Source organism: Eschrichtius robustus, chromosome 3, assembly GCF_028021215.1.
Source record: "Eschrichtius robustus isolate mEscRob2 chromosome 3, mEscRob2.pri, whole genome shotgun sequence".
Classification (NCBI taxonomy): domain Eukaryota; kingdom Metazoa; phylum Chordata; class Mammalia; order Artiodactyla; family Eschrichtiidae; genus Eschrichtius; species Eschrichtius robustus.
Window position 1 is genome coordinate 158,253,673 of NC_090826.1, and position 12,793 is coordinate 158,266,465.

A 12,793-nucleotide genomic window follows, 5' to 3' on the forward strand; every position below is an offset into this window, starting at 1 on the left:
GTTTTTTTGATATTGAGCTCCATGAGCTGTTTGCATATTTTGGAGATTAATACTTTGTTGCTTCATTTGCAAATATTTTCTCCCATTCTGAGGGTTGTCTTTTCATCTTGTTTATGGTTTCCTTTGCTGTGTAAAAGCTTTTAAGTTTCATTAGGTGCCATTTGTTTATTTTTGCTTTTATTCTCATTACTCTAGGAGGTGGGTCAAAAAAGGTCTTGCTGTGATTTATGTCAAAAATTGTTCTGCCTATGTTTTCCTCTAAAAGTTTTATAGTGTCTGGCCTTACATTTAGGTCTTTAATCCATTTTGACTGTATTTTTATTTATGGTGTTAGGGAGTGTTCTAATTTCATTCTTTTACATGTAGCTATCCAGTTTTCCCAGCACCACTTATTGAAGAGGCTGTCTTTGCTCCACTGTGTGTTCTTGCCTCCTTGTCATAAATTAGGTGACCATATGTGCATGGGTTTATCTTTGGGCTTTCTATCCTCTACCATTTATCTATATTGCTGTTTTTGTGCCAATACCATACTGTCTTGATTACTGTAGCTTTGTAATATAGCTTGAAGTCAGGGAGCCTGATTCCACCAGCTCTATTTTTCTTTCTCAAGATTTCTTTGGCTATTCAGGGTCTTTTGTGTTTCCATACAAATTGTAAAATTTTTTGTTCTAATTCTGTGAAGAATGCCACTGGTAATTTGATAGGGATTGCATTGAATCTGTAGATTGCTTTGGGTAGTAGAGTCATTTTCACAATATTGATTCTTCCAGTTCAAGAACATGGGATATCGTTCCATCTGTTTTTGTCATCTTTGATTTCTTTCATCAGTATCTTATAGTTTTCTGGTTTCAGGTCTTTTACCTCCTTGCATAGGTTTATTTCTATGTATTTTATTCTTTTTGATGGGATGATAAATGGGATTGTTTCCTTAATTTCTCTTTCTGATCTTTTTTTGTTAGTGAATAGGAATGCAAGAGATTTCTGTGTGTTAATTTTGTATGCTGCAACTTTACCAAATTAATTGATGAGCTCTAGTAGTTTCTGGTAACATCTTTAAGATTTTCTTTTTATAGTATCATGTCATCTGCAAACAGTGACAGTTTTATGTCTTCTTTTCCAATTTGGATTCCATTTATTTCTTTTCTTCGCTGATTGCCTTGGCTAGGACTTCCAAATCCATGTTGAATAAAACTGGTGAGAGTGGACATCCTTGTTTTCTTCCTGATCTTAGAGGAAATGCTTTCAGTTTTTCCCCACTGAGAATGATGTTAGCTGTCGGTTTGTCATATATGACCTTTATTATGTTGAAGTATGTTTCCTCTATGCTCACTTTCTGAAGAGTTTTATCATAAATTGGTGTTGAATTTTGTCAAAAGCTTTTTCTGCATCTATTGAGATGATCATATGGTTTTTATTCCTTAATTCTTTTGTTAATATGGTGTATCACATTTATTAATTTGCGTATATTGAAGAATCCTGGGACTTCCCTAGTGGCGCAGTTGTTAAGAATCCACCTGCTAATGCACAGGACACAGGTTCGAGCCCTGGTTCGGGAAGATCCCACATGCTGCAGAGCAAATACCCTATGTGCCACAACTACTGAGCCTGTACTCTAGAGCCTGTGAGCCACAACTACTGAGCCTGCGTGCCACAACTACTGAAGCCCGTGCACCTAGAGCCCATGCTCCACAACAAGAGAAGCCACTGCAGTGAGAAGCCTGCACACTGCAATGAAGAGTAACTCCCTCTCGCCTCAACTAGAGAAAGCCCCTGCACAGCAACAAAGGACCAACGCAGCCATAGATAAATAAATAAATAAATAAATAAATAAATAAATAAATAAATAAATAAATAGACTTGGAAAAAAAAAGAATCCTCGCATAAATCTCACTTCATCATGGTGTATGATCCTTTTAATGTGTTATTGGATTCTGTTGGCTAGTATTTTGTTGAGGATTTTTGCTTCTATGTTCATCAGTGATATTGGTCTGTAATTTTCTTTTTTGGTGATATATTTGTCTGGTTTTCATATCAGGGTGATGGTGGCCTTGTAGAATGAGTTTGGGAGAGTTCCTCCCTCTGCAATTTTTTGGGAAGAGTTTGAGAAGGATAATTATTAGCTCTTCTCTAAGTATTTGATAGAATTCACCTGTGAAGCCATCTGGTCCTGGACTTTTGTTTGCTGGAAGATTTTTAATTACAGTTTCAATTTCATTATTTATGATTGGTCTGTTTATATTTTCTAATTCTTCTTGGTTCAGTCTTGGAAAGTTGTAACTTTCCAAGAATTTGTCCCTTTCTTCCAGGTTGTCCATTTTGTTGGCATATAGTTGCTTGTAGTCATCACTTATGATCCTATGTATTTCTGTGGAGTCAGTTGTAATTTCTCATTTTCATTCCTAATTTTAGTGATTTGAGTTCTTTGCCTTTTTTTCTTCATGAGTATCTCTAAAGGTTTATCAGTTTTGTTTATCTTCTCAGAGAACCAGCTTTTAGTTTTATTGATCTTTGCTACTGTTCTTTTCATTTCTATTTCATTTATTTTTGCTCTGATCTTTATGATTTCTTTCCTTCTACTAACTTTGGGTTCTGTTTGTTCTTCTCTCTCTAGTTGCTTTATGTGTAAGGTTAGATTGTTTATTTGAGATTTTTCTTGTTTCTTGAGGTGAGATTGAATTGCTATAAACTTTCCTCATGGAACTGCTTTTGCTGCATCCCATAGGTTTTGTGTCATTGTGTTTTCATTGTCATTTGTTTCTATGTATTTTTTTTCCTCTTTGATATCTTCAGTGATCTCTTGTTTATTTAGTAGCACACTGTTTAGCCTCTATGTATTTGTGTTTTTTACAGTTTTTTTCCTGTAATTGATTTCTAATCTCATAACATTGTGGTGGGAAAAGATGCTTGATACGATATCAATTTTCTTTAATTTTCTGAGGCTTGATTTGCGACCCAAGATGTGATCTGTCCCAGAGAATGTTCCGTGTGCACTTGAGAAGAAAGTGTATTCTGCCACTTTCAGGTGGAATGTCCTATAAATATCAATTAAATACATCTGGTCTATTGTGTCATTTAAAGATTGTGTTTCCTTATTTATTTTCTGTTTGTATGATCTGTCCATTGATGTAAGTGTGGTGTTAAAGTCCCCCACTATTATTGTGTTACTGTCAATTTCCCCTTTTATGGTTGTTAGCATTTGTCTTATGTATTGAGGTGCTTCTATGTTGGATGCATAAATATTTATAATTGTTATATCTTCTTGGATTGATCCCTTGATCATTATGTAGTGTCCTTCTTTGTCTCTTGTATCAGTCTTTATTTTAAAGTCTCTTTTATCTGATACAAGTATTGCTACTTCAGCTTTCTTTTGATTTCTGTTCGCATGGAATATCTTTTTCCATCCCTTCACTTTCAGTCTGTATGTGTCCCTGGGTCTGAAGTGGGTCTCTTGTAAGTGGGTCTCTTGTAGACAGCACATATATGGGTCTTGTTTTTGTATCCATTCAGCCAGTCTGTGTCATTTGGTTGGAACATTTAATCCATTTACATTCAAGGTAATTATCAATATGTATGTTCCTATTACCATTTTCTTAATTGTTTTGGGTTTGTTTTTGTGGGTCTTTTTCTTCTGTTGTGTTTCCTGCCTAGAGAAGTTCCTTTAGCATTTGTTGTAAAGTTGGTTTGGTGGTACTGAATTCTGTTAGCTTTTGCTTGTCTATAAAGCTTTTGATTTCTCTGTTGAATATGAATAGATCCTTGCTGGGTAGAGTAATCTTGGTTGTAGTTTTGTCATTTCATCACTTTAAGTATGTCCTGCCAGGGGAATCAGCTTCCCTTGTATGTTATTTTTTGTTTTTCCCTTGCTGCTTTTATTTTTTTTCTCTGAATTTAATTTTTGTTAGTTTGATTAATATGTGTCTTGGTGTGTTTCTCCTAGGGTTTATCCTGTATGGGAATTTCTGTGCTTCCTGGGCTTGGGTGGCTATTTCCTTTCCCATGTTAGGGAAGTTTTTGACTCTAATCTCTTTGAATATTTTCTCATACCCTTTCTTTTTCTCATCTTTCTCTGGGACCCCTAATAATGTACCAACATAATTCGAATGTTGGTACATTTAGTGTTGTCCCAGAGGTCTCTGAAATTGTCTTCAATTCTTTTCATTCTTCTTTCTTTATTCTGCTCCTTGACAGTTATTTCCACCATTCTGTCTTCCAGCTCACTTATTCATTCTTCTGCCTCAGTTATTCTGTTATTGATTCCTTCTAGTGTATTTTTCATTTCAGATATTGTGTGGTTCATCTCTGTTTGTTTGTTCCTTACTTCTTCTAGATCTTTGTTAAACATTTCTTGTATTTTTGCAGTCCATATCTCCATCCTATTTCCAAGATTTTGGATCATCTTTACTATCATTACTCTGAGTTCCTTTTTAGGTAGGTTGCCTATTTCCTCTTCATTTATTTGGTCTTGTAGGTTTTTACCCCATATCCCTTCCCTCTTGTGCCTCCCTTCCACACTCCCTATCGTACCCCTTTAGGTGGTCACAAAGCACCAAGCTGATTTCCCTGCGCTACGCAGCTGCTTCCCACTAGCTATCTATTTTACATTTTAGTGTATATATGTCAGTGTTATTCTCTCGCTTCGTCCAAGCTTACCCTTCCCCCTCCCCGTGTCCTCAAGTCCATTCTCTATGTCTGTGTCTTTATTCTTATCCTGCCCTTACTTCATCAGAACCATATTTTTTTAGATTCCATATATGTGTGTTAGCATACGGTTGTGTTCCTATCTTCCTGTTTGGTCTGAGGCTTCTAACACTGGAGTTTGTAGGCTATTAGGTAGAGCCGGTTCTTGGTGCTGAGATGAGCACCTCTGGGAGACCTCACACCGATGAATATTCCTTGGGGTCTGAGGTTCTCTGTTAGTCCAGTGGTTCGGTCTTGGATCTCCCATCACAGGAACTCAGGCCCGACCTCTGGTTCATGAACCAAAATCCCGCAAGCTGCATGGCGTGGCAAAAAAAAAAAAAAAAAAAAGAAAGAAAGAAAAAGAAAAAAGAAAAAAAGGAGCAGGACAATAAGAAAGAGTAAAAAGTAAAATAAGATTAGAAAATTAACAGATATATTAGAAAGAATAAATTATATAAGTGAAACAATGACTGTAAGGTATAACAGAACCACAATAGCAAAAAAGAGGGAAAAAAAAAAGCTGGAAAAGGCCTTGGCTGTGGGAGGCAGGGCTTAAGCAGGGACATGGTTTAGGTGGGGTCCAGGACCTAGGCTTAGGACCCATGCAGCTGGAAAGGGCCCACAGTGGAGGGGGTGGGCAGGGTGGGGCTTAGGCTCAGTGCAGCTGGTGGGGCCCAGGAGTGCCTGTGATCTCAGAGGGTGGAGGACCAGGTCTGGGACCCCAGCAGGCTCCCCGGGGCCTGAGTTGTCAGGGGAAATATTAGGTGCGTTCCCCCTGAACCCCTGATCCTGGAGTGTCCTTCCCTGTTCACCTCTCCTCTTCTTCCCCCCCACCAGGCCCCTAGGACCCATATGGACAGAGGGGGCCCCCGAAGGCAGGGGACCAGGCCCAGAAGGCCGGCAGGCTTCCTGGGGCTTGCGCAGGTGGGAAACTAGCCGCATCTCCCCTGATATGCTGATCCCGGAGTCTCCTCCCCCCACTGTCTGCCTCTCCTCCTCTTCCCCTCTCCTCCCTCCCTCCCATGCCTTTAGTACCCATGAGGCTAGAGGGGGCCTTGGAGGGTGGAGGACCCAGCCTGCGACCCAGCATGCTTCCCAGGGCCTGAGTAGGTGGTGAAAACCCCAGCTGCACCTCCCCTTATCCTCTGGCCTCAGAGGGTCCCCCCCTCGTCTGTTTCTCCTACTCTTCCCCCCTCCTCGCCCCCCTCCTATGCCCCTAGGACCTATGCAGCCAGAGAGGGCCTTGGAAGGCAGAAGACCAGGCCTGGGAGCCCAGCAGGCTCCCTGGGGCCCAGGTGGGCAGGGGAAATGGTAGGCACATTCCCCCTGATCCTCCGATCCCAGAGGCCCCCTCCCCATCCACTTCTCCTCTTCTCCCCCTCATCCCTCCCTCCTATGCCCCTAGGACCCACATGACCAGAGGAGGCCTTAGAAGGTGGAGGACCTGGTCTGGAAGTCCAGCAGGCTTCCCGGGGCTCAAGTGGGTGGGGGAAATGCCAGCTGCACTTCCCCTGATCTTCCGGTCCTGGAAGGTCACCCTGTCCGCCTCTCCTCCTCTTCCTCTCTCCTTCCTATGCCCCTAGGACCCATGCAGCCGTAGGGGCCCTCAGAGGGCAGAGGACAAGCTGTGGGAGCCCAGGCTCCCCAGGGCCGAATGGGCAGGGGAAACACTAGGCACGTTCCCCCCTGATCCTCCGATCCTGGAGGGCACTTCCCCATCCACCTCTCCTCTTCTCACCCCCCTTCTCTCCTAAGCCCCTAGGACCAATGTGGTCAAAGGGGGCCTTGGAAGGCTGAGGATCCAGCCTGGGACCCCAGCAGGCTCCCCAGGGCCGAGTGGGGAGGGGAAATGCTAGGCGTGTTCCCCCTTGATCCTCTAAGCCCCCGAGGGTCCCTTGAGGTGTGGAAACCCCTCCCCTCTCCCAGCCACCCCTTAGGGGCACTGGTCCTGTCTGGCCTCCACTTCTCTTCCCCGCTCACTCCCCTCCATGTCCTACCTTGTCGCTCGGGGGTTCCTCCCATCTCCTTGGGTGTCGAGGTCCCCCACCAGCGTCTGGTAGGTACCCTAGTCGTGGGGAGACGTGAAATCTGTGTCCTCCCACTCCACCATCTTGACACCCCCAAATCCTTAGTGTGTATTTCCTACAAACAAGGACATTCTTCTATATATCAACAATCCAACTATCAACATTAGGAAATTATCACTGACTTGTTACTGCAGTCTATTCGACAAAGCCAGTTCAAGCTTTGCCAATTGCCCATAAATATGTTTTATAGCAAAAAGATCCAGTCCAGAGCCATGCATTGCATTTAGTTGCTATGTTGCTTTAGTCTTCTTCCATTTGGAATACTTTCTCAGTCCCACCTTGACTTTTTTTTAATGCTGACAGTTTTGAACATTATGTCAGTAATTTGCAGAATGTTCCTCAATTTGAGTTTGATGTTTCCACATGATTAAAGTTGTGCATCTTTGGCAGGAATATCGCTGAAATGATGCTTATTCTTCTCATTGCATCCTTGAAAATGGGTGCTTAATTTGGATTTGTCCCGTTACTGGGACTTGATTAACGTGGTGCCTTCCAGGCTTCTCCCTTGTAAAGTTACTCATTCCTCTTTTGTAATTGATATGATTTATTGGGAGCTGCTCTGAAACTATGTAAATACCCCATCCTAACCAAATATTCAATTCGTTCATTCATTCATTCATTTGTATTAATAATTTAGATTCAGTGATTACTATTTTATTCACTAGATTATTATTTAATCATTAGATAATCTGTTAATTTCATTACTTATTTTGATACTCAAACTGGTCGGTGAGAGCGCCTTCAAGTTGACTTCTATGTCCTTTAGACATTTCCCCATCAGTCTCTGTGTACTTCCTTAGTTTCGGGTGTTTTATCCAGACGTTTTATCTTCATATAGTGCTTTCCCTGCCCCAGTCCTGGAATTTTCTGTTTTCTCCAAGAAGCTATGGTTCCTTTTGCCCAGGAGCATCACTTAGAAGCTGTGATCTGGGAGCTTGGATTGCTTCTAGTCAATGAGATGCAGCTGCTCCTAGGCTCTCTCAGTGGACATAGGGAATTTGTTTGACCTATGTGTATGTATGTACACATTACATCTATTTATTTGACCTATGTGTATGTATGTATGTACACATTATATCTATATCCATTATATAATGAAAACAAGTTCACAGTGGCATCTCTAATGCTAATCAAACATCTTAGGGTTCTTTCTAGTTGTTTCCCTTTTCATATTTCTAAACCCCTTCTCCAACAATTAGAAGGCTGGCTGCCATTATTCCTCTCTTGACTGCCATTGCCTTTTTCCTCCTTACCTCCTCTCGCATACTTGGTACTGTGTAAGAATGCCTTCTTTACCTCTTTTGGGCTCCAACATTGCACCTACCTCTTCCCATTCCAAATGAATGCCCTATTCATCCTCCTTGGGCTGAGTCACTCCCTGCATGGTAGCCCTCTTCGATCCTTTTGGGCTCTGATATGCTGTACCAGTCCACTCACCATGTAGACTATAATATGCTTAAGCCTCTGGATTCTGTGCTGAGCCTTCTTCCTAGATAGACACATTCTCAACTTTTTCTGGCTCTGACATCTGTGCTGGCCTCCTGTGAACATCCTCCTTACCCTGCTCAGGTTCCAATGTCCTGCTCTTGGCTGCTGCTGCTGCTGCCCCCTCTATGCAAGGATTCCTTCCTCAGCATATGGCAGATCTAACATCCCATGCTGCTGGGCCAACTACCCTCTAGCCCCCAGGTGGATGCCCTCTGGCCTCCTGTGGGCCCCGCTCTGGATGTCCCCCTATATAGAGGTCATCTTCCCTCTTCTCCATCTCCAAAAACCTATACCCTCAGGCCTGGGGATGCCCCCCTCACTTTGCTTGGTTTCTGATACCCTGGTTGTCCCTGGGCTGTTGCTTTGTATGCTTTCCTTATGCACACTCTCTTCACCCTGCCCAGTCTTTCATAGGCCATATTAGGTTGCCTTCCCTGTGAGGACCACCTCATCTCCCTGCTTGGTCTCTGTCTCCTTATGTTGAGCCTCTATGACTCTCCCCAAGCACCCACATTGCCTAGCCACTCACCTTGCTAAGCCCCACCTAATGATGTATGCTTTGAATAGCTGGAGAAGGAAAGGAAAAAGAAGGGGGAGAAGAAAAGAATATTGAAGATGTTAATTTGAATATTATTAATTCTGCTACATCTTTTATTTTCATGGTTAATTTGGAGATCTTATCATTTTATTTGTTTTTTTAGAGTAACAGCTTTAGTTTCTTGATCAGAAAGATCTATTTTCCCAGTATTATTTAGATTTCCTTTTTAATTCAAGAATATTGTAGTTTGCTTTTCATATTCTACTTGTATTAAAGAAAGTTTACCTGTTTATCATTTTATTGCTGATTTCTATTTTTATTGTATCTTAGCAAATAATACCAATAATTTATTGAACCTATTTCAATAATTTATTGAGTCTATTTTGCACATAATATCTGGTCAGTATTTCTAAATGTTTTGAGAGTGTTGGAAAACAAAGGCAATACCCTGTCTGTTGTGTGTGTTTGTCTGTGTGTGCAAATGCATGTGTGTTAGTTATATTACTCAAATATTCTATACCTTTAATAACTGTTACACTTAGTTTTTGCAAGCAGTATTTTAGTTTCCCACTATGATGATGTATTTGTCCAATTTGGCAGTTTTGTTTAAATTTTGAGGCTGTATTATTAGGTGAATGTAGGTTTATGATTGTTTTAAATTCTTTATGGATTATTGATTATTTATCCATATGAATGTAACTCTTGATTTCAGTTAATGCTTTTCACATTGAGTTGTTTTTTTGGATAGATATAAAATTTTTATTTTCGTAAGTATTTTGTTTTTTATATATATTCTCAAAATTTTTATGTTCCATTTTCTGGGGTAGTATTTTTTTCACTGACACATAATTGACTTATAATATATTAGTTTCAGATGTACAACATAGTGATTTGATATTTTTATACATTAGTTATCACCACAAAAAGTCTAGTAATCATACAAAGTTATTAAAATATTATTGACTATATTCCCTATGCTACACATTACATCCCCATGACATAATTTTACAATTGGAAGTTTGCAACTCTTAATGCCCTTCACCTATTTTAACCATCCCTCCTTGGAGGGGACCATACTCCTCCCCTCTGGCAAACACTAGTTTGTTCTCTGTATCTATTGGTCTGTTTCTGTTTTGTTTGTTCATTTGTTTTGTTTTTTAGATTTCACACATATAAGTGAAATCACATGGTATTTGTCTTTCTCTGACTTACTGCACTTAGTATAATACTCTTTAGATCTATCTATGTTGTCACAGATGGCAATATTTAATTCTTTTGTATGGCTGAGTAATATTCCATTATAAATATATACCACGTCTTCTCTATCCATTCATATATTGATAGACACTTAGGTTGCTTCCATTTCTTGGCTATTTTAAATAATGTTGCAATAAACATTGGGGTGCATATATCTTTTCAAATTAGTGTTTTCATTTTCTTCAGGTAAATACCCAGAGTGGAACTGCTGGATCATATAGTAGTTCTATTATTAATTTTTTGAGGAAACTCCATACTGTTTTTCATAGTGGCTGTAACAATTCCCACAGCAGTGCACAGGGGTTCCCTTTTCTCTACATCCTTGTCAACACTTGATATTTATTATCTTTTTGATATAGCCTGACAGATGTGAGGTGATATCTCACTGTGGTTTTAATTTGCATTTCCCTGGTGATTAGAGATGTTGAGCATCTTTTCATGTGCCTGTTGGCCATCTCTATGTCTTCTTTGGAAAAATGTCTCTTCAGGTTCTCTATTTTAAAAGATCAGTGTTTTTTTTTTTTTCTTTTTTGAGACAGTTGTGTGAGCTGTTTAAATGTTTTGGATATTAACCCATTATTTGTCGTACCATTTGCAAATAGTTTCTGTATATATCTATTAATTCTATCTGATCTAACATGTTGTTTAAGGCCAATATTTCCTTATTGACTTTCTGTCTGGATGATCTGTCCCTTGATGTAAGTGGGTGTTAGTCCCCTCCTATTATTATATTGCTGTCATTTTCTCCCTTTATGTCTATTTATATTTGCTTTATATATTTATGTGTTTCTATTGTTGGGTGCTAAATATTTATGAATGTTATGTCCTCTTCTTGCATTATGTAATGACCAACTTTTTCTTTTGTTAGAGTTTTTAACTTAAAGTCTATTTTGTCTAATATACACATTGTTACCCTTGCTTTCTGTTTCCATTTGCATATAATATCTTTTTTCCATCCCTTCACTTTCAGTCTGTGTATCTTTAGATATGTCTTTTTATTGGAGCATTTAGTCCATTTGCATTTAGAGCGAATATTAATAAGTATGTACTTATTGCCATTTTGTTACTTGTTTTCTGTTTTTTTTTTTTTTGTAGTTCTTTTCTGTTCCTTTCTTCTTTTCTTGATCTCTTCTCTTGTGGTTTGATGATTTTCTTTAGTGCCATGTTTGAGTCCTTTCTCTTTTTTTCCTGTATCTAATGTAGGTTTTTGGTTTGTGATTACCATAAGGTTCATATATATTGTCCTATATGTATAGTGGCTTATTTTAAGCTGATAGTTGCTTAGGTTCAAACACATTTTAAAAGCACTAAATTTTTTTTTTTTTTAAAACAGAGATGTATTCTTTTTTTTTTGGTTTTGTTTTTATAGCTACTTTATTTATCTATTTATTTATTTTTATTTTTGGCTGTGTTGGGTCTTCATTTCATGCGAGGGCTTTCTCTAGTTGCGGCAAGTGGGGGCCACTCTTCATCGTAGTGCGGGGGTCGCTCTCCGGCCTTTCACTATCGCAGCCCCTCCCATTGCGGGGCACAGGCTCCAGACGCGCAGGCTCAGTAGTTGTGGCTCACGGGCCCAGTTGCTCCGCGGCATGTGGGATCCTCCCAGACCAGGGCTCGAACCCGTATCCCCTGCATTAGCAGGCAGATTCTCAACCACTGCGCCACCAGGGAAGCCCAAAGCACTACATTTTTAATCCCTTACTCTCTACATTTTATGTTTTTGATGTCATATTTTACATTTAAAAATTTTGTGTATCCCTTAACTACTTTTTGTAGTTATAGTTATTTTTGCCTTTTAGCCTTCATACTAGCCTTTAAAGTGGCTTATCAACTGCCTTTACCAATGAGACTTTTCTTTTATATATTTTCTTATCTCTAGTCATGGCCTTTTCTTTTCTCCTTAAAGAAGACACTTTAACATTTATTATAAGGCTGGTTTAGTGGTGATGAAGTCCTTTAGCTTTTGCTTGTCTGGGAAACTATCTCTCCTTCAATTCTGAATGATAACCTTACTGGGTAGAGTATTCTTGGGTGTAAGATTTTTATTTTTCATACTTTAAATATATCATGCCACTCTCTTCTGACCTGCAAAGTTTCTGCTGAAAAATTAGCTGATAGTCTTATGGAGGTTTCCTTGTATGTGACTAATTGTTTTTCTCTTGCTTCCTTTAAGATTTTCTCTTTATCTTTCACTTTTTCCATTTTAATTATGATATGTCTTCATGTGGATCTCTTTGGGTTCATCTTGTGTGGGACTCTCTGTGTTTCCTGGACCTAGATATGTTTCCTTTTCCAGGTTGGGGAATTTTTCAGCTATTATTTCTTCAAATATTTTTTTCTGCCCCCTTTTATCTCTCTTCTCCTTCTGGGACTGCTATAATGCAAATGTTAGTATGTTTGTTGTCCTAAAGATTCCTTAAACTGTTTTCATTCTTTAAATTTGTTTTTCTTTTTGCTGTTCTGATTTCATGATTTCCACTATCCTGTCCTCCAGATCACTGGTTTTCTGCTGTATCATCTAATCCACTGTTTATTCCCTCTAGTATATTTTTCTTTTTAGTTCTTGTGTTATTCAGCTCTGATTGTTCTTTCTCATATTTTCTCTTTGTAGAAGTTCTCACTCTCACTGTGCTTCTCCATTCTTCTCCTGAGTTCAGTGAGCATCTTCATGACCATTACTTTTCACTCTTTATGTGGTAAATTGCTTATTTTGTTTCATTAGGTTTTTTGTTTTTTGTTTTTC